General features: G+C 39.9%; 1 protein-coding gene across 3 annotated transcripts in view; it reads right to left on the bottom strand.

The window, feature by feature from the left end:
- The window catches only part of AGPS (alkylglycerone phosphate synthase), a 160,248-nt gene that overhangs the window by 128,409 nt on the left and 8,035 nt on the right, over nt 1-23,804 (bottom strand). Inside the window, exon 1 of one of the 3 annotated variants that reach the window (XM_031651377.1) lies at nt 1,887-2,222. The exons of the other annotated variants lie outside the window; for them this stretch is intronic. The gene's annotated coding sequence lies outside the window, so the exon portion shown is untranslated. Of the gene's footprint in view, nt 1-1,886; nt 2,223-23,804 lie in introns of those variants that run through there. 3 annotated transcript variants of the gene reach the window in all.

Genomic DNA, 23,804 nt, shown 5'->3' with positions numbered 1-23,804 from the left:
TCATGATTAAATTATCTCCACTTTTATGAAGTATAATTTACTTAGTACTTTCTTATATTTCAATAATCAGAAGGGTAAATATATATTTTAACACATTAACATCTTTAATGGCTTATAATGTGCATAGATTTTATGTGATTGCATTTTATTAGTGAATTTCAACATTATTATAATTCAGTTCTTTACAAAATAGTAATTTGGTATTACACAAAATAAATGAAAAAATCTCAAGGCAAGGCACAGGGAAATAATTTCAGTACAGAGGTTGAATTTGGCATGTTTATGTAGCTTAACAATGAAAATCATTTTCCTTAAAATTATCCCTAGAATTTAAAAAATTGTTCCCAGATGACCCCAAAGTAAAAAGCTAAACTTGGTCACATGGGTTCATTCTTAGCACTTCATGAGGAAATGAATCAAGATGAGCAGGAAAGATCTGCTGTTATACACTATAAAATGAAGGGTTTTACATCCTGAAGAGTCTTTGGCCTTACATTTTCAAGTTGGGTAATATCCTAAAGAACTTCCAAATTTTCAACTGTAGGTACCTTTTTCTCTCTTTTCATCCCAGTCATAAAATTGGGCTTATAAAATGGACTTTACTATATTTGTAACAACTTTTGGAGTCCTCTCAGAAGTCAAATGTAGGCATTTGGAATGCATTTGTGCCCCAAACAGGATTACAAAGCATAAATAGTATACAATTAAAATCTAGCTTACCCCCAAACCAATCTTTTGATATCTTCAAGTACCCCAGGTGTTAAATAAAAGACAGGTAAATTTCCCAGGCTTCTGGTTTTATACTTTTTTGTACACATATTCCAACCCCCCCCCTCCGAAATTACTAGTATATACTCTGATAGTTAAGTACACCTATATGATTAAATTTTTAAATAACTTCCTATAAATAAGAGTATAATAAGTATTTTGAAGGGCATTACAGCATAACATTTTAAAATTAGAATAAAACTTTACATAGTCACAGAATTCGAAAACTAAAAAGATCCTCAGAACCCACCTAGTTCAATTGCTCATTTTTCAGATAAAGAAACTACCCAGGGAAGCATCCCTGGCCACACAGCTAAGTTAGTTGTGAGTATCCAAAGGCTGACTTCCAGTCTCACAATTCTTCCTCTTCAGACAGGCAATAATATCTGAAACCCATCTAAGTCAGGCTCTCAGAAAACCAGAATATTTGAAAGAACTCATTTTTTTCTTCACATCAATAGTGTTTCAAGAAACTATTGGGCCGGGCGCGGTGGCTCACGCCAGTAATCCCAGCACTTTGGGAGGCCGAGGCGGGCGGATCACGAGGTCAGGAGATCAAGACCATCCTGGCGTACACGGTGAAACCCCGTCTCTACTAAAAATACAAAAAAAAAATTAACCGGGCGTGGTGGCGGGCGCCTGTAGTCCCAGCTTCTAGGAAGGCTGAGACAGGAGAATGGCGTAAACCCGGGAGGCGGAGCTTGCAGTGAGCCGAGATCGCGCCACCGCACTCCAGCCTGGGCGACAAAGCGAGACTCCGTCTCAAAAAAAAAAAAAAGAAACTATTATATGTTATTATAAGCTGAGTATCCTTTATCCAAAATGCTTGGGACCAGAAGTGTTTCAGATTTCAGACTTTTTTCAGATTCTGGAATACACAATGAGACTTCTTGGGGATTGGACCCAAGCCTAAACACAAAATTTATGTTTCATACACATCTTACCACTTAGCCTGAAGGTAACTGTATACAATATTTTTAATGGTTCTGTGCATGAAACAAAGTTTGTATACACTGAACTATCAGGAAGCAAAGGAATCACTATCTCATGGCAGTGTTCAAAAAGTTTCCAACGTTGGAACATTCTGGATTTTAGATTTTCAAATTAGGGATGCTCACCCTGTGTTGTAGTCATTCGTCTGCACTTGACCTGAAGGAAAACGTTTAAAAATCAAGGGATATGTTTGTGTCAGAAGCCAAATTCCCTACACCTCCAATAGGGTAATGAATTCTGCCATTCAGAATAACCCCAAAGTACTGCAAGCACTAAAATGAAGAATGATTAAAGAATCAACAACTTTCCATAAGATTCAAATAAAAGAATCCAATTCTCAACTAACCCCAGAGGTCAATTAGCCAGTATGATCTCTCAGACATTCCAATTCTTAGAGCTAACTATACCAAATTTAACATCTTTAAAAAAAACAAGACCAGGCCAGGCACAGGGGCTCACGCCTGTAATCCCAGCACTTTGGGAGGGCGAGGTGGGCAGATCACAAGGTCAGGAGATAGAGACCATCCTGGCTAACATAGTGAAACCCCATCTCTATTAAAAATTAAAAAGAAAAAAATCAGCTGGGTGTGGTGGCGCATGCCTGTAGTCCCAGATACTCAGGAGGCTGAGGCAGGAGAATCGCTAGAACCCGGGAGGCGGGGGTTGCAGTGAGCCGAGATCACACCATTGCACTCCAGCCTAGGTGACAGAACAAGACTCCGTCTCAGAAAACACACACACACACACACACACACACAAGACACCTCCTCCTGCCGAAAGACTAGGTGACTTGATTTTACTGCATAAAAAAATAAATGTTTTACACATTTACACATCTAACCACAGTACCAAACAGTGAAAAAGCACACAGTATTAGCTGGTGTAACAAAAGAAAATGGAGGCATAAAATGCATCCCATATGCACAAGGTGGCAGTATTCTCCCATGATATATACATGATGTACATATTCAGTATTTAGAATTTTCCAGGGCTGTTATTATACAATCTTTAGGTGAAATATTTAGATTTAGCCTTACTATTATAAAAACCATAAAAAGTTTCTTTATTCCTAAAATGGGAAATTTTCACTTTGAAGTCTCCGTTTACAGACTGGTTGTCAGATTACTATTCCTCTATTAGTAACAAACTGCAAGCATCCTGACATATATGCATGATTTCTACATTGCTATTTCTAATCATAATAATCACAATATTTTTCACTAGAAAATAAGGAAAAGGAAAAAATGATTTAGCCTACTTTCATTCTGGGTTGACAACTGTAAAAGTTCAGCTATCTAATAACTTTTTTTAGAAGTTTTTCTGAAAAAATTCCAATAATCAAAATTCTAATAAAAGATGCTTCACTCTTCAAATCAATATTTCCTCTTGCCCTGAAATAAAACTCACAAAGCTACCTTCATCTGATAATACTGTGATTTCCTAGAGAGAAAAAGGCCAAATGAAATGGCCAAAAGGATCTATAATTTTACTTTTCATCATGAATTAGTTTAATGGCTTGTTAATTAACTTTGGTAACTGGCGAGGGCAGTAAGACTACCTAAATGTAATCAACTTGAGGACTCTGATAAGATCTTGTTTCTATGTTGAATAGGAGTGGTGAGAGAGGGCATCCCTGTCTTGTGCCAGTTTTCAAAGGGAACGCTTCCAGTTTTTGCCCATTCACTATGCTATTGGTTGTGGGTTTGTCATAAATAGTTCTTATTATTTTGAGATACGTTCCATCAATACCGAATTTATTGAGAGTTTTTAGCATAAAGGGCTATTGATTTTGTCAAAGGCCTTTTCTGTATCTATTGAGATAATCATGTGGTTTTTGTCCTTGGTTCTGCTTATATGCTGGATTACGTTTACTGATTTGCATATGTTGAACCAGCCCTGCATCCCAGGGATGAAGCCCACTTGATCACGGTGGATGAGCTTTTTGATGTGCTGCTGGATTCAGTTTTCTAGTATTTTATTGAGGATTTTTACATTGATGCTCATCAGGGATATTGGTCTAAAATTCTCTTTTTTTGTTGTGTCTGCCAGGCTTTGGTATCAGGATGATATTGGCCTCGTAAAATGAGTTAGGGAGGATTCCCTCTTTTTCTATTGATTGGAATAGTTTCAGAAGGAATGGTACCAGCTCCTCCTTGTACCTCTGGTAGAATTTGGCTGTGAATCCGTCTGGTTCTGGACTTTTTTTGGTTGGTAGGCTATTAATTATTGCCTCAATTTCAGAGCCTGCTATTGGTCTATTCAGGGATTCAACTTCTTCCTGGTTTAGTCTTGGGAGAGTGTAAGTGTCCAGGAAATTATCCATTTCTTCTAGGTTTTCTAGTTTATTTGTGTAGAGGTGTTTATAGTATTCTCTGATGGTAGTTTGTATTTCTGTGGGGTCGGTGGTGATATCCCTTTTATCATTTTTTATTGCATCTATTTGATTCTTCTCTCTTTTCTTCTTTATTAGTCTTGCTAGTGGTCTATCCATTTTGTTGATCTTTTCAAAAAACCAGCTCCTGGATTCATTGATTTTTTGGAGGGTTTTTTGTGTCTCTATCTCCTTCAGTTCTGCTCTGATCTTAGTTATTTCTTGCCTTCTGCTAGCTTTTGAATGTGTTTGCTCTTGCTTCTCAGGTTCTTTTAATTGTGATGTTACGGTGTCCATTTTAGATCTTTCCTGCTTTCTCTTGTGGGCATTTAGTGCTATAAATTTCCCTCTACACACTGCTTTAAATGTGTCCCAGAGATTCTGGTATGTTGTATCTTTGTTCTCATTGGTTTCAAAGAACATCTTTATTTCTGCCTTCATTTCGTTATGTACCCAGTAGTCATTCAGGAGCAGGTTGTTCAGTTTCCATGTAGTTGAGCGGTTTTGATTGAGTTTCTTCATCCTGAGTTCTAGTTTGATTGCACTGTGGTCTGAGAGACAGTTTGTTATAATTTCTGTTCCTTTACATTTGCTGAGGAGTGCTTTACTTCCAACTATGTGGTCAATTTTGGAATAAGTGCAATGTGGTGCTGAGAAGAATGTATATTCTGTTGATTTGGGGTGGAGAGTTCTGTAGATGACTATTAGGTTCGCTTGGTGCAGAGTAGAGTTCAATTCCTGGATATCCTTGTTAACTTTCCATCTCATTGATCTGTCTAATATTGACAGTGGGGTGTTAAAGTCTCCCATTATTATTGTATGGGAGTCTAAGTCTCTCTGTAAGTCTCTAAGGACTTGCTTTATGAATCTGGGTGCTCCTGTATTGGGTGCATATATATTTAGGATAGTTAGCTCTTCCTGATGAATTGATCTCTTTACCATTATGTAATGGCCTTCTTTGTCTCTTTTGATCTTTGATGGTTTAAAGTCTGTTTTATCAGAGACTAGGATTGCCACCCCTGCTTTTTTTGGTTCTCCATTTGCTTGGTAGATCTTTCTCCATCCCTTTATTTTGAGTCTATGTGTGTTTCTGCATATGAGATGGGTCTCCTGAATACAGCAAACTGATGGGTCTTGACTCTTTATCCCATTTGCCAGTCTGTGTCTTTTAATTGGACCATTTAGTCCATTTACATTTAAGGTTAATATTGTTATGTGTGAACTTGATCCTGTGATTATGATATTAGCTGGTTATTTTGCTCACTAGTTGATGCAGTTTCTTCCTAGCGTCAACGGTCTTTACATTTTGGCATGGTTTTGCAATGGCTGGTACTGGTTGTTCCTTTCCATGTTTAGTGCTTCCTTCAGGATCTCTTGTAGGGCAGGCCTGGCGGTGACAAAATCTCTAAGCATTTGCTTGTCTCTAATGGATTTTATTTCTCCTTCACTTATGAAACTTAAGTTTGGCTGGATATGAAATTCTGGGTTGAAAATTCTTTTCTTTAAGAATGTTGAATATTGGCCCCCACTCTCTTCTGGCTTGTAGAGTTTCTGCAGAGATCTGCTGATGGTCTGATGGGCTTCCCTTTGTGGGTAACCTAACCTTTCTCTCTGGCTGCCCTTAATATTTTTTCCTTCATTTCAACTTTGGTGATTCTGACAATTATGTGTTTTGGAGTTGCTCTTCTCGAGGAGTATCTTTGTAGCGCTCTCTGTATTTCCTGAATTTGAATGTTGGCCTGCCTTACTAGGTTGGGGAAGTTCTCCTGGATGATATCCTGCAGAGTATTTTCCAACTTGGTTCCATTTTCCTCATCACTTTCAGGCGCACCGATCAGACGTAGATTTGGTCTTTTCACATAATCCCATATTTCTTGGAGGCTTTGTTCTCTCTCACCACTCCTATTCAACATAGTGTTGGAAGTTCTGGCTAGGGCAATCAGGCAAGAGAAAGAAATAAAGGGTATTCAGTTAGGAAAAGAAGTAGTCAAATTGTCCCTGTTTGCAGATGACATGATTGTATATTTAGAAAACCCTATCGTCTCAGCCCAATATCTCCTTAAGCTGATAAGCAACTTCAGCAAAGTCTCAGGATACAAAATCAATGTGCAAAAATCATAAGCATTCTTATACACCAGTAACAGAGAGCCAAATCATGAATGAACTCCCATTCACAATAGCTTCAAAGAGAATAAAATACCTAAAAATCCAACTTACAAGGGACGCAAAGGACCTCTTCAAGGAGAACTACAAGCCACTGCTCAGTGAAATAAAAGAGGACACAAACAAATGGAAGAACATACCATGCTCATGGATAGGAAGAATCAATATCATGAAAATGGCCATACTGCCCAAGGTAATTTATAGATTCAATGCCATTAAGCTACCAATGACTTTCTTCACAGAATTGGAAAAAACTGCTTTAAAGTTCATATGAAACCAAAAAAGAGCCTGCATTGCCAACACAATCCTAAGCCAAAAGAACAAAGCTGGAGGCATCACGCTACCTGACTTCAAACTATACTACAAGGCTACAGTAACCAAAACAGCATGGTACCAGTACCAAAACAGAGATATAGACCAATGGAACAGAACAGAGCCCTCAGAAATAATACCACACATCTACAGCCATCTGATCTTTGACAAACCTGAGAGAAACAAGAAATGGGGAAAGGATTCCCTATTTAATAAATGCTGCTGGGAAAATTGGCTAGCCATAAGTAGAAAGCTGAAACTGGATCCTTTCCTTACACCTTATACAAAAATTAATTCAAGATGGATTAGAGACTTAAATGTTAGACCTAAAACTATAAAAACCCTAGAAGAAAACCTAGGTAGTACCATTCAGGACATAGGCATGGGCAAGGACTTCATGTCTAAAACACCAAAAGCAATGGCAACAAAAGCCAAAATTGACAAATGAGATCTAATTAAACTAAAGAGCTTCTGCACAGCAAAAGAAACTACCATCAGCATGAACAGGCAACCTACAGCATGGGAGAAAATTTTTGCAATCTACTCATCTGACAAAGGGCTAATATCCAGAATCTACAAAGAACTCAAATAAATTTACAAGAAAAAAAAAACAACCCGATCAAAAAGTAGGCAAAGGATCTCAACAGACACTTCTCAAAAGAAGACATTCATACAGCCAACAGACACATGAAAAAACGCTCATCATCACTCGCCATCAGAGAAATGCAAATCAAAACCACAATGGGATACCATCTCACACCAGTTAGAATGGCAATCATTAAAAAGTCAGGAAACAACAAGTGCTGCAGAGGATGTGGAGAAATAGGAACACTTTTACACTGTTGGTGGGACTGTAAACTAGTTCAATCATTGTGGAAGACAGTGTGGTGATTCCTCAAGGATCTAGAACTAGAAATACCATTTGACCCAGCCATCCCATTACTAGGGATATACCCAAAGGATGACAAATCATGCTGCTATAAAGACACATGCACACATATGTTTATTGCGGCACTATTCACAATAGCAAAGACTTGGAATCAACCCAAATGTCCACCAGTGACAGACTGGATTAAGAAAATGTGGCACATATACACCATGGAATACTATGCAGCCATAAAAAAGGATGAGTTCGTGTCCTTTGTAGGGACATGGATGCAGTTGGAAACCATCATTCTCAGCAAACTATCGCAAGAACAGAAAACCAAACACCGCATGTTCTCACTCATAGGTGGGAACTGAACAATGAGATCACTTGGACACAGGAAGGGGAACATCACACACCGGGGCCTATTGTGGGGAGGGGGGAGTGGGGAAGGATAGCATTAGGGGATATACCTAATGTAAATGACGAGTTAATGGGTGCAGCACACCAACATGACACATGTATACATATGTAACAAAACTGCACGTTGTGCACATGTACCCTAGAACTTAAAGTATAATTTTAAAAAAAGGGGGGGGCTTGTTTCTAGATGGGTCAACAAGGTAATAATCTGTGTCCCCTAGACAGTGAGCCTTCTTGCACATTATCATGCAACACTTTAAACTTCAACAAGAATTTCAATCTTCCCTCAATATCCCCATTGTAAGTTTTTCAGCTCTAGTTGCCAGAATAAAAATGTGACCCTGTGATATAATAAGTTATTAATCAGTGTGCTAATTCTTGGCAGTGTGATAATGTAAAGTGGCTTAAATATGAGATTTGAGAACACAGAAACCTGTTAATAAGAACATGAAGAAAAGGGACCCACATGCATACTGGTAAGCCACTCCACAGAGTAATCACGTACTAAACTTTCATAGGTAATGCCAATTCTATGACCCAACTATACAACTCCTGGGTATATATTGCCAATGAAATTCATATACAATTCCATAAGGGAACACATTTGATATATCCCCTGGAGCATTGTTTGTAAGAGTAGCTGGAGGCATCACTAGAGAAGCAGATAAGTAAAGTAGAAAATGCATTCTATGAAATATTAATGCAGTAATCAAAAGCAGTAAGTTGAATAGATATGCATACAGAAACATGAAGAAATGTTTAAGACAGTGGTAAACACAAAGGAGAAACAATAAAATCCACAGTAAAACAGCATTTAAGGGAATCAAAAATATACACACTAAATAACACTGCATATTTCATAAAACACAAAATATTATATATAATATATCCAGATATATATAATACATTCATCATATATGTATATTATATACATTATATACACACACACAACACACAAGAACCTTCATAGGCACCCATGGGATAGGCAGATGAAATTAGGAATCAGAGATGGAGGAAAATTAGAGGCCTCCCACAAATACCATACATTAAAATGTATGTTACCACAGCTCTCTGAACCTGAGGCAAATATGCTGCTCAGCCTTTGAATCTCAGTGCAGTTTCTCTCTGTTCTGAGAAAATAATTCTTTCTTCCATATATACGCAGAACTTTCATGATGGTTTATTATAAAATCTACTGGGCTTCTTACCAATAGCTACAAATATTTTTGAATGATAGAATTCCATTATGAATTAAACAGCTTCAACTATATGGTAAACCAAATATACATTTAACTACCTACAGTCAACTTTTTATAGTCCACAAGAAACTTGCACTCTAAAAAAACTTCTTAAGGCCAAGCACAATGATTCACACCTGTAATCCCACCACTTTGAGAGGCCAAGGTGGGAGGATAACTTGAGTCTTGAAGTTCAAAATAAGCCTGGGCAACACAGCGGGGCCCCCAATTCTCAAAAATAAAATAAAATAAAATAAAAGCCAGGTATGGTGGTGCAAGCCTGTAATCCCAACTACTACAAGGCCAAGGCAGAAGGATCCCTTGAGCTCGAGAGTTCAGGGTTGTAGTGAGCCACGACTGCCACTGCACTCCAGCCTGGGTGACAGAGTGAGGCCCTGTCTCAAAAAAAGAAAAGAAAAGAAACCTTTAAAACTTGAATTCAAGACTCAAAAACTGCATCTCAAAGGTCCAATTCCTACATTTATTGTGAATAAATGAATGAAAGAAAAAGTAATATACAGGTATAAAGGGGAAAAATTGTAAACAGAGGCACAGGAAAGTGGTGGGGGACAAGAAGGGCAAATAAGGCAAAGGCAGCTTTACTACACATTGATAGAATACTCTGGGCAGTCACTAATCACTCCCACACTTCTGTCACACACTATACTATAATCTACCAATTAGAAACTCATTACTGTTTGAATGATGCGTTTGAAAATGGAAATACACACTATTAGTGATTCATACATTTAGTAGTGTATGTTACAAATATTTTGTGGTAGGGCAGGTGTGTACCCACATATCCACTCACACAAGCTTGGTACCTGCCATTCTGAAAGCCTGGAAAGAACCACCACCCTATCCTTTACCCTCAGGTATTGGTCTACGTAATGAGGAAAACAATCCAAATCTGCATCAGGAGGTTGTCATAGCAAAGGACAAAGAGGAAAGGACGTATCCTTCTCTTGGACTCTTGTGTTCCCTGGACTGTGCTTTAAATTTCATGATTTGTTCCCTTCACTGTCCACTTGTAATCTAATCAATGTGGCATTCTGGCAACCAACCCCAGAATTTCTCTACCACCAACTGGGAAAAATGCCAATTCACTTTCACTGCTCACTCCATGCTTGCTAGTAATTAAAAAAGGAATTGTATCACAAGCTTATTATACTGACCAACCCATAAGTGACCAAAGCCATTTCCAGTAGAGCCTTGAATTTCTGTAGAAACTATAAAACTGAACACAAAGAAAACACGAATGTCTTCAAAAATCCATATGCTATTTTAGCATTGAAACCAAGCCCAAGTTCCCTTCCCCAGCTGTCCTTTGGGGACAGACCAACAATACCCTTGGCATGACTCTAAAAATGCCAAGACTGAAATCCATACCAGCTTGATGTACACAGTATTCTTGCTGTAAACTGTAGTTGTTGGGCAACCTCCTTTGGGTCCCCTCTCATTGTAGGGGAGCTCTGTTTTCACTCTATTAAATCTTGTAACTGCACACTCTTCTGGTCCATGTTTGCTATGGCTCAAGCCAAGCTTTCGCTCACCGTCCACCATTGCTGTTTGCCGCCATCGCAGACCCGCCACTGACTTCCACCCCTCCAGATCCAGCAGGGTGTTTGCTGTGCTTCCGATCCAGCGAGGTGTCCATTGCCGCTCTTGATCGGGCTAAAGGCTTGCCATTGTTTCTGCACGGCTCAGTGCCCAGATTCATCCTAATCGAGCTGAACACTACTCGCTGGGTTCCACGATTCTCTTCGATGACCCACAGCTTCTAATAGAGCTATAACACTTATCGCATGGCCCAAGATTCCATTCCTTGGAAATCCATGAGGCCAAGAACCCCAGGTCAGAGAACAAGAGGCTTGCTGCCATTTTGGAAGTGGCCCGCCACTATCTTGGGAGCTCTAGAAGCAATGACCCCCAGGTAACATTTTGGCAACCACGAAGGGACTCTCCAAAGCAGTGAGTAATACTGAACCACTTTCACTTGCTATTCTATCCTATCCTTCCTTAGAATCAGAGGAAAATACCGGGCACCTGTTGGCCAGTTAAAAAAAACAATTAGCGTGGCCACCGGACTTAAGACTTAGGTGTGAGGCTGTCTGGGAAAAGGCTTTCTAACAACTCCCAACCCTTCTGGGTTGGGAGTGTTGATCTGCCTGGAACCAGCTTCTGCTTTCAATTTTCCTGGGGAAGCCAAGGGCCGACTAGAGGCAGAAAGTGGTCATCCCGAACTCCTGGCGTTAGCCTATTGAGATCTTGGTGCAGCCAGGAGTCTCTACTCAACGGTCGCCCATGTGTGCACCCCACCTTTCCTTCTGACTCATTCCTCCTAGGTCCTGACCATGACTTTCTTGAAAGTGTAGCCCCAAAATTCTCCTTACCTCTGAATCTACTTCCTCCAATCCCTGCCTCCTAGATACTAATGGTTCAGACTTTCATTTCCTCTCCCATGTATTAGAGCAAGATGTATCTCCAAAGGGATCCAAGGAAGCTCTATGCTGTGTCCTTAGGCATCTAGGCTATGAACCCAGGGAGTCTTGTCCCTGGTGTCCCTCCCAATTTAGGCATATAGCTCTCAACATAAGCAGTTATACGGGACCCATTCCCCAACACCCTTGCCAGGGCCCCAAGCTTGTAAATGGCTAGGAGGACTGCTCTCCCATTGTGTAAGATGCTCTCCTCCCCCGATTTCTACCCAGCTTACCCCTCTGCAATACAATCTCCAAGCCTTGGCTCCTTGGCCAGGGCCTTAGAACTGATGACCTAGCACTTTAACAACTGGAACTGGGTCTACGACAACATAATTGATCAGGATAAAAGCAAATTAAGTCAAGGAGAGAAGAGACAGAGAGAGAGACAAATTAAAATAGACCTAGGTAAATTATCAGATAACCCTGATGGCTATATTGATGTTTTACAAGGGTTAGGACAATTCTTTGATCTGATATGGAGAGATACAATGTTACTGTTAGATCAGACACTAACCCCAAATGAGACAAGTGCTGCCATAACTGCAGCCTGAGAGTTTGGCGATCTCTGGTATCTCAGTCAGGTCAATGATGGGATGACAACAGAGGAAAGAACAATTCCCCATAGGCCAGCAGGCAGTTCCCAGTGTAGACCCTCACAGGGATGCAGAATCAGAACATAGAGATTGGTGTCGCAGACATTCACTAACTTGCATGCTAGAAGGACTAAGAAAAACTAGGAAGAAGCCTATAAATTATTCAATGATGTCCACTATAACACAAGGAAAGGAAGAAAATCCTACCGCCTTTCTGGAGAGACTAAGGGAGGCACTGAGGAAGCATACCTCTCTGTCACCTGACTCTATTGAAGGCCAACTAATCTTAAAGGATAAGTTTATCATTCAGTCAGTTGCAGACATTAGAAAAAACTTCAAAACCCCACCTTAGGCCTGGAGCAAAACTTAGAAACCCTATTGAACTTGGCAACCTCGGTTTTTTATAATAGAGATCAGGAAGAGCATGCGGAATGGGACAAACAAGTTAAGAAAAAGGCCACCACTTGGCCGGGCGCGGTGGCTCAAGCCTGTAATCCCAGCACTTTGGGAGGCCAAGGCGGGCGGATCACAAGGTCAGGAGATCGAGACCATCCTGGCTAACACGGCGAAACCCCGTCTCTACTAAAAACACAAAAAATTAGCCGGGCGAGGTGGCAGCGCCTGTGGTCCCAGCTACTCGGGAGGCTGAGGCAGGAGAATGGCGGGAACCCGGGAGGCGGAGCTTGCAGTGAGCTGAGATCTGGCCACTGCACTCCAGCCTGGGCGACAGAGCGAGACTCCGTCTCAAAAAAAAAAAAAAGAAAAAGAAAAAGGCCACCACTTTAGTCATGGCCCTCAGGCAAGTGGACTTTGGAGGCTCTGGAGCATGGAAAGGCTGGGCAAATTGAAGGCCTAATAGGGCTTGCTTCCAGTGTGGTCTACAAGGACACTTCAAAAAAGACTGTCCGAATAGAAATAAGCTGTCCCCTCGTTCATGCCCCTTATGTCAAGGGAATCACTGGAAGGCCTACTGCCCCAGGGGATGAAGGTCCTCTGAGTCAGAAGCCACTAACAGATGATCCAGCAGCAGGACTGAAGGTGCCCAGGGTAAGCGCCAGCCCATGCCATCACCTTCACAGAGCCCTAGGTATGCTTGACCACTGAGGGCCAGGAGGTTAATTGTCTCCTGGACACTGGTGTGGCCTTCTCAGTCTTACTCTCCCTGTCCCAGACAACTGTCCTCCAGATCTGTCATTATCTGAGGGGTCCTAAGACAGGCAGTCACTAGATACTTCTCCCAGCCACTGAGTTGTGACTGGGGAACTTTACTCTTTTCACATGCCTTTCTAATTATGCCTGAAAGCCCCACTCCTTTGTTAGGGAGAGACATCCTAGCAAAAGCAGGGGCCATTATACACTATAATTAGGAGAAGGAAAAGGGGTAAATATAATACAGACTCTAAGTATGCTTACCTAGTCCTCCATGCCCACACAGCATATGGAGAGAAAGGGAATTCCTAACTTCTAAGGGAACACCTATCAAACATCAGGAAGCCATTAGGAGATTATTATTGGCTGTACAGAAACCTAAAGAGGTGGCAGTCTTACGCTGCCGGGGTCATCAAAAAGGAAAGGAAAGGGAAATAGAAGTGAACCGCCAAGCGGATATTGAAGCCAAAAGGGCCACAAGGCAGGACCCTCCATTAGAAACGCTTATAGAAGGACACATAGTATGGGGTAATCCCCTCTGGGAAACCAAGCCCCAATACTCAGCAGGAGAAATAGAATGGGGAACCTCACAAGGACAAGTTTCCTCCCCTCGGGATGGCTAGCCACTGAAGAAGGAAAAATACTTTTGCCTGCAGCTAACCAATGGAAATTACTTAAAACCCCTCACCACACCTTCCATTTAGGCATTGATAGCATCCATCAGATGGCCAAATCATTATTTACTGGACCAGGCCTTTTAAAAACTATCAAGCAGATAGTCAAGGCCTGTGAAGTGTGCCAAAGAAATAATCCCCTGCACTTCAGGCCATACATTTGAATCCCTGTATCTTTAACCTCCTTGTTAAGTTTGTCTCTTCCAGAATCAAAGGTGTAAAACTATAAATGGTTCTTCAAATGGAGCCTCAGATGCAGTCCACGACTAAGATCTACTGTGGACCCCTGGACCGGCCTACTGGCCCATGCTCCGATGTTGATGACATCGAAGGCACCCCTCCCGAGGAAATCTCAACTGCAAAACCCCTACTACACCCAAATGCAACAGGAAGTAGTTAAGAGTGGTTGTCAACCAACCTCCCCAACAACACTTGGGTTTTCCTGCTGAGAGGCGGACTGCGAGACAGAACTAGCTGGATTTCCTGGGCCAACTAAGAATCCCTAAGCCTAGCTGGGAAGGTGACCACACCCATCTTTAAACACGGGGCTTGTAACTCAGCTCACACCCAACCAATCAGGTAGTAAAGAGGGCTCACTAAAATACAAATTAGGCTAAAGCAGGAGGTAAAAAAATAGTAAAATCATATTTCACCTGAGATCACAGGGAGAGGGACAATGATTGAGATATAAACCCCAGGCATTCGAGCCGGGAGTGGCAGCCCCCTTTGGGTCTCCTCTCATTTTATGAGCTCTGTTTGCACTCTATTAAATCTTGCAACTGAAAAAAAAAGAAAACAAAACAGTAGTTGTTGGTTTTTTTAGGTTTGTTTTACTTAAAATAATGATACAATAATAATCAGCAGTAGTCCCTTCTACTTTAAGTGACAGGTAGTTGGGATTGCTATCTTTGCTTCTGGTAAACCCACGGAAAAAATGAACCCCATAAAGTTTGGGGGAAGAGAAGAAAGCATTAAAAGCAGGACCCAATCACAGCAGAGGTTCTCAAACTTCCTGGGAGTATAAAAATCACCTTGGGTACTTATTTTAAAAGCAGAGTCCTGGATACCACCCTAGACCCAGCCCATGATTAAAATTTCTGGCAGTGGGGCCTCAGAATCTATACTTTGGACAAGCAGCCTCAGGAAATTCTGATGAGGGTCATCCACAGATCACACTTGGGTAAGCATTACCTTAAGACACGAGAAAAAGTTAAGAATAGAAGACTCATCTGTTGAATAACCACAAAGGAATACAAAGCTTTAATGTAAATGGTTTACAATTAAGTTGATCTCACCCAAACCTTACCAAAATCAGGAGACTGGAATCGAGAGAGAGAAACAGAAAGGAAAAACTTCAGACTCACTTCACTGTAGGAGAGGATGGCCCTGAGTAGAATTCCACAAGAAAACAATGGGCAGCAAGAGGGCAAAGCGGCAGCACTCACCATATGGAAGACAGGGGAAAGAGATAACAGGAAATGGAAATGTGATTACATGACAGAGAAGGTGGCATAAATCTACACCCAAATCTTACAAAGGACTATCTGGAAGGGGAAATGAGGGCTATACAGAGATCACGTTTTCTGATGCAAATTTTAGGAAGTTTGATCCACTATGGAACTTTGCCTAGTTCATACATGTTAAAAGTCTTTAAAAGTATAAGAATTAAAACAATTATTTATCAAATAACTTTCCTTTAGCACAATAATATATGTATTCTAATTCCAATATGTGGCCACCAAGGCCACATATCACACAGAAGCAAGCAATGGTGAACCATGACTACTAAGACTCACGGAGAAGAGTTTCAAACCAGAAATAGCACAACAGTGACCAAACATTATGTGTGATACTGACAATCAGCCTAAAATACAGTACGAGAAACTGCTGATGCTCTACACTTTTTGGGTTCTTCCCTTCCTTCCTAATGCACAAGGTGACATTTAGTAGAAATTTGTTTTCTCGCCAGGCACAGTGGCTTGTGCCTATAATCCCAGCGACTCAGGAGACTGAGGTGGGAGAACCACCTGAGGCCAGGAATTCAAGACCAGCCTGGGCAACACTTCGAGACCCTGCTCCAAATTTTTTTGTTGTTGTTGTTAAATAACCAGGCATGGTAGCACATGCCTATAGTCCCAGCTACTCAGGACAATGGTTTTTGAGCCCAGGAGTTCAAGGTTACAGTGAGCTATGATCACACCACTGCACTCCAACCTGGATGACAAAGCAAAACACCATTTCTTAAAAACAAAAAAAAAAAAGGAAATTTGTTTTCTCTATTAAAATATCATTATTGCCACTGAGTACCTCCTACTTCTTGCTGTGCTTCCACCTTCAGAAACCGATATAGTTTGAATATTTGTCCCTGCCCAAATATCATGCTAAATTGTAGTCCTCAGGACTTGAGGTGGGGCCTGGTGGGAAGTGTTTGGGTCACGGGGGCAGATCCCTCAAGGTTTGGTGCTGTCTTTACAACAGTGAGTTCTCATGAGATCTGGTCGTTTAGAAATGTGTGGCACTTCCCCCTCCGACACCCAGCTTCAACTCTTGCTCCTACTTTTGCTGTGTGAAGTGCCTGCTCCCACTTCATCTTCTGCCATGATTGTAAGCTTCCTGATGTCTTCCCAGAAGCTGATGCCAGAGTTATGTTTTCTCAACAGCCTGCAGAACCGTAAATTAATTAAACCTCTTTATAAATTATCCAGTCTCAGGTATTTCTTTACAGCAATGCAAAAGTGGTCTAATATAGAAACTATTTTAGCACTCTATTCTTATTACTCCTTTCTATGTAGTTTACTGCAATAATGACAGTATTGCATAATACTGTAAAGCTAAGGGCTTTACAATCATTATCTTATTTCCTTCTCACTTTAATCCTGTGATGTAGGTGTCATTATCCCTATTTAAAACATGAAAAAACTGGTACAGAAAGATTCAGTAACTAGTCCCCAGTCACATGAACAGTGTATGATACAGCTAGGATTTAAACCATGGCTGTCTGGCTCCAACACTCCTAACTACCAAGCAAAGATTTCAGTACACTCAATGATGGCCACAGAAGGAGTACAAATTATTACAAGAGCTCAGTGGTGTTCATCTCTAGCTGAAACAACCCTTCATTGTGGAGGCATTTAAACTTTCCCTTCTTTGGAAGATGGTAAAATTTCAAGTCAAACAGAGGAAGAAATCACAAGGATTTTCCCGTCTAATAAACAGCATAAAATTGGCTGAAGCATAAAGCACATTCAAGAAGTCACAGAGAACAGCTGAAAGCCTTGAATACCAAATATGAGATTCAGTGTTATTACTTCAATAATCAATAGAGAACAATAGAATCAAAACAGTATTTTCCATGTTCATTGCTTCTACCAAAAGTCAAAATCTAGCAGTGTGTACTTTAAAACTTCGCTGACTCTCCAATGTGGATGAAATCCCAATTCTTTAACATAGCATCACTCTACATTTTCACCTTCTTTAACAGCTGTTCCCAGACACATTAAGTTACCACAATTCCTTATACACACCATGCCCTCTTATGTCTTCCCGTATATATCTTCTGTCTAAAATGCCCTTCTCTCCCTGGAGGCAACCAGTCTAAAAGTCACTTCTATAAACCCTTTTCCTATCTTTTTCAAGAATTTATGGCTCTTTCTTCTGTATACAATGACTAGCTACATCATATCTTTTATATATCTATCTATATTTCTCCACTGACTGTTAATCATTTTTGCAATGTTAGAATGTAGCACAGCACAAGTACGCAGCAAGTACTGACACTTTCCCTGAACAAAGATTGGTCTGGGCCAGGCGAGGTGGCTCATGCCTGTAATCCCAGCACTTTGGGAGGCCAAGGCAAGTGAATCACGAGGTCAGGAGATTGAGACCGTGATGAAACCCCATCTCTACCAAAAATACAAAAATTAGCTGGGCATGGTGGCGGGCACCTGCAGTCCCAGCTACTTGGGAGGCTGAGGCAGGAGAATGGCGTGAACCCGGGAAACGGCGCTTCAGTGAGCCGAGATTGTGCCACTGCACTCCAGCATGGTGACAGAGCGAGACTCCGTCTCAAAAAAAAAAAAAAAAAGATTGGTCTGGTAATAGAATGAAGAATCGTTCAAAGGCGGGAAACAAAAGAACGGGAGACCAGGCTAGATGTGAGACAATTAAGATTTCATCTAGGCTGGTGGCAATGAGAGAAAAGCAAAGTGTCTTGAGAGTCAATAATAGAGTCCATCTGGTTTGCAGTCCATCTGATTTGTCAATGAACCAATAAGGGATAGGGGATGGAGCTCAGCAAGGACTCACAATTGAGGTGTTGTTGGACTTGGGTGTCTAAATAATGGTGGAAGTGAAGAGAAACTGGAGCACTGAGACTGAAGACTAAAACAACGACCTTATCCATGAATGCTGAGTTGGAGAAACCAGCAAGATACTCAGATAGAAATACCCAATAATTAAAAATGTAAAAATGAGAGTTGAGAGTTAGGGATATTAACTTAAAAGTTTCTCCAACAGTGGTAAAAGCTATTACAGTTCAAGTAGATGAAATTATTACAGAAGAAAATGCAGAAGAAATGACTAAAAATTAATCTTAGGGATTTTTAAGCCTAGGAAGAGAAGTCAGTAAAACTACGGTCAGAAAGCTAGGAAGGCAGGGAAAAAAAAAACCAGAACAGTGCAATAATATGGGAGCTAAGAAGAGATAAGAACATCTACCAGGTACCAGAACTGGCTAAGAGCCTAAAAGCTTTATAATTAGGTTATTCATGGCTGCTAAAGCCTTTCCAAAAGAGTAATATGTACGGAAAATTTCAAAATGTTATCTGAGCATGCTTTTAAGCAGCAGGAAAAATCAACAAAGAGAAAAAGACTGATGACGAGGAAAATAAATAGAATAACTCATGGAGCAAGATTATGGAGAAGGAATCATCAAAAACAATGAACAGACAATCTGGTTGTATCATCTTTAAACGCATGATAGCCAGAGTTGGTTCAGTTCATTTAGCTGCCTGGGCAGCTACCTACGTCCTATGACTACCACCACTTCCTTCCAGGCAATAACTGATTGCAGCAATGTAAACATGTAACCCAGGATTGGAAACAAGGGGTTCAATTATTCTCTGCTATTGGCTGAATTCCTGGAGGAGTGGGGCAGACATATTTTACCATTTGGACAGAAGAGCAGAAAAAGCCAATCCACTTAGAGAAGTCTGCAGCAAATAGTAGCAAGAAGTGATACTAGCAAGAAACCTGATGGCTTTCTGGTTCTTGGCTCTAATTCCATCTGGAGGCCAAGCTCCATTCTTACCCTTGGGTTCTTTGGTACCCCTGTACTCTTAGAATAAATTTCCCTTTTCTGCTTTAACCTAGCTCAGATTAACACTTATAACAAATATCCCTAATTAGTATACACACTAAAATATGAGAATTTTTTTTAAAGTTACCAATTATATAAAATCTGAGTGCAGGCATGGCAAACTAGAATGTACTTTCTGAAAATAATGGCAGATGGCAGGTATGAACTTGGAAATAAAATCAAAATTAGAATAGCAGTCTAATAGTTGTGAAGCCAGAAATAATTTGTGAAGGCAAAACAAATACTATCTGGAAATCAAAACCAACTGATATAAAAGAAAAAAGCAGAACCTTTCTGAAGGAGATTTAACTTCAAAAATGAAACTACCAATTTACTTTAAAATGCATCAAAATAAAATAGATTAATATTAGATGGAGAAAATAATGGATTAATGAATGGATATATGACAAATGCATCCAAAATAAAATAGATTAATATTAGATGGAGAAAATAATGGATTAATGAATGGATATATGACAAATGCATCCAAAATAAAATAGATTAATATTAGGTGGAAAAAAGAATGGATTAATGGATATACGACAAGCACAGTAACATGTTAACAACAGAATCTAGGTGGATGGTACACAAATGAATATTGTGAAGTTAATTCTGCAACACGTTTAAATATATGCAAAATGTTGGGGATGGGGGGGCAGGGAATGAAAACTGCTGACACCATAATCCTTAAATTACATCACTTCATATAACAAGATTTGCCTGAACAGTAAATAGAAGCCATCTGAATAAGCATGGAATGTACATTATTTACTGATAGCAATAAATGGTTTAAACTGATACATCTAAGCCAGTTGTCTTAGCTCTTCCTCTTCTCATCACCCCCATAGACCCAGGCAGGGTTAAGCACACTATTCCTTAGGTTCCCTGTGGTCATGTTTTGGTTTCTCCCTTTGAGACTCAGGCTAGAACATCTAATTTCCTTTTATCTAAATTTCTAGAAAGCTGCTTCTCTAAATTATAAGATAAAAACCTGCTCAAATATGATGTAGTCTTTCTCCAAAGATTCTGATTATTTTCAATTTTTTATTACTGGTCAGAATTAAGTCCAAACAAGCAACTGTTCCTTATTTCTGTCCATGCCCAGTGAGATCAGTGAATGACGTATTCCAATGCTCTTTGACTTATTAAGGCCCTTTTTAAAAAAATGTGCCTTAAGGAAATTATTAAGGATTTAATTGTAAAAAGCTTACCACAGCATTCTCTATAATAGGGAAACACTGGAAACAAATATAACACTGTCCTCATCATATAAATGGTGCCTACATATAATATAATACTTCCTGAGTCACTGAAAATGATTTTACACATTATTATTTCTTGATAAGGAAAGGTATACACAAGACAGTGAGTGAAAAAATCGTAATTTCAAGACATTATTATGGCGTGACTTTGCACACATATGCTTATGTCTCAAAGGATCTATGCCAATGTGCTACAGCGGTTATCTCTTAATGTTAATCTTCATTTTAATTATTATTTTCTATTTTTTCTGCAACAAAATGCATAACATTTCAGAATAACAAAATTATTTTATATTTTCTCTATAATTGTAAAGTAACTGCCAGACATCCAGCTCCTAGCAGAATGACACTTCTAAACACAATCCAGATGGCTGAAAGACCATCATTACCAGTGCAAACTGCCACACCAGTTTTATAAACTTTATTACATTGCCCAGATTTTCCTACCCTAATTCTTCTGATTCTGTTCTCATCCAAATGCTCTCTCACCAATATTTTCACCCTCAGATTTAAGAATTTTTGTGTAACATCTTGACATAGAACAATCTCTCCCAATCCTTCTAGACGTTTATTTTATATAAAATTGCCCTTCCATTGTTGTATTAGTCACCATTCCTTTCCTATACCTTACATCTTGCAGTGATAGAAGACACATCAGTCTTCCTTAGTAGACCTAAATGTCCCAGTAGGCAAAAACCATGTGTCAATAATCCTCCCTAGTGCTTAGCATATAGAAGACACAAAATAATTGCAAACCTGGGTAGATGAAGTTTCTTTTTTTCTTTTTTCTCTTTTTTTGAGACAGAGTATTGCTCTGTCACCTAGGCTGGAATGCAGTGGCATGATCTCGGCTCACTGCAACCTCCACCTCCCAGGTCCAAGCGACTCTCCTGTCTCAGCCTCCAGAGTAGCTGGGACTACAGGCGTGCACTACCACGCCCGGCTAATTTTTGTATTTTTAGTAGATATGGGGTTTCATCATGTTAGTCAGGCTGGTCTTGAACTCCTAACCTCAGGTGATCCGCCACCTCAGCCTCCCAAAGTGCTGGGATTACAGGCACGAGCCAACGCAGCCAGTCGGTAGACGAAGTTTCAAATGGGTGAGGTCCCTGGAGAGTACCTAGGTGATTTAAATGAATTCAAGGCTCTAGACCTACATATTATATCCTACGACACTTAGCACTTAACTGTATGATTTAAAGTTACTCTTCATAATTTGAGAAATCATGGGGAAAAGGTAACAGGAGATAGATCAATGTTCCCCCAGTTCTCAAAAGTAAAAAGAAAAGATCCCCAAAACAAGAGACTTTGAAACATGGTATCAATCAACAAGCAAAGGTCTTCCAGACAATGGCACAAGAAAAGGTGTAAAAGCTGAAAAATGTGGCATGAATAAGAGACTCTGCCTAGAACAGTAGAAGAGTTAGGTAAATCAGAAGCTGAAGTTTAAAAGGTACATATTTTAAACAGCGGTTAGAGGTGAGGGGATATGAATTGAGTCCAGCTACACCAGTCTCCTTGTGGCTTTCCTGATATGCCACATGTGCATTTCCTCTTGGGATATTTGCACATACTATTCCTCTGCCTAGAACACTCATTTGCCTGGATATCCATATGACTAGATTCATCTCCTTTAAATATCTGCTCAAATGTCATATTTTCACTGACATCCTACTTAAAATTTGAACCCTACCTTCTTACCCTCTCTACTTTTTCTTTTTTCTACAGTACTTATCACCTTCTAACATACTTAACAATTTATTTATTTACTATGTTTAATTATCTGTTTCACCCATTGGAATGTAAGTTTCAAGAAAATAAAAATCTTTCTCCATTTTGTTTACTGACATAGCCCAAGTGCTTAGAATGTAAGTGACCAATAAATATTTGTTTAATGCACAAAATGAATGTGAAAGATTGTGAAGGAAAAAATGAACAGGACTGGGTGATAACAATATAATATCAAGGAAAAAGCTCTAAACTTGAAATTTTTTTAAAATCTGGAATCAGCTGGGCATGGTGGCTCACGCCTGTAATCCCAGCACTTTGGGAGGCCAAGGCAGACAGATCACCTGAGGCCAGGAGTTCGAGACTAGCATGGTCCAACAGGGTGAAACCCCATCTCTACTAAAAATACTAAAATTAGCTGGGCATGGTGCTGTGCGCCTGTAACCCCAGCTACATGGGAGGCTGAGGCAGGAGAATCGCTTGAACCTGTGAGATGGAGGTTGCAGAGAGCCGAGATCGTGCCACTGCACTCCAGCCTGGGCAACAGAGCGAGACTCCATCTCAAAAAAAAAAAAAAAAAAAAAAATTAAAATTAAAAAATCTAGATTCAAACTTAAGCTTTACCACTCAGTAGCTAGAAGCTGACTAATATATTTTTCTGGCAAGTATCTAGGAATTTCCTAATCTGTGAAATGGGCAATTGTGAGAATCAGATTATACAAACATGTATGAGAGCAGCAGAGTGACTGCAGAATTAATTATTAATTTGAATACATTCACAAGAAAGTTCGATCTTAAAAGAACGAAAAGAAGTTAAAGTTAAGGATTGAAGGATGTGACTGTGGGACTAGTGTTAACACTATGAGATATGAGAAAGCCCAGATAAATAAATTCTAGAGAATGAGAAAGAAGATAATGAGTTAGGTTTCCACCTATACCTGTACTGGACAGCATGGTATATCACTAGCCACATGTGCCTATTTAAATTAAAATTAAACAAAATTTAAAAGTCAGCTCCATAGTGGCTATGATACTGGATAACGCAGATTACAGAACATTTCTATCACAGAAAGCTCTACTGGATAGTGTTGACCTACAAAATTCGAGTTAACAGCAAAATATCCACTCCATAGTATATGTGACTAAAGTGATAAGAGAATTCAAGTAGGTGTCATTTTAATATTCCTTAGGCTGGATTCCTATACAGTTAGTTCAAGCACTTTTAGAAAAAATGTAAAACCCAACTAGTAATCAATCTGAGTTGGAAATGCGAACTTCTGTGAACATAGCAAATTAAATAGTTCACATTACTTGATTCTAAGGTCCTGGGATACCTGAGCATTTCCCTGCTTATAGGATGAGGTCTCTGACACAGCAATTATAAATAGAATTTGGAGAGTCCCACTGAAGTCAACAACAGGGATCT

Source organism: Papio anubis, chromosome 10 (assembly GCF_008728515.1).
Source record: "Papio anubis isolate 15944 chromosome 10, Panubis1.0, whole genome shotgun sequence".
Lineage (NCBI taxonomy): Eukaryota > Metazoa > Chordata > Mammalia > Primates > Cercopithecidae > Papio > Papio anubis.
Note: the sequence above shows the minus strand (reverse complement) of the source record. Positions and strands in the feature narration are given on the sequence as shown.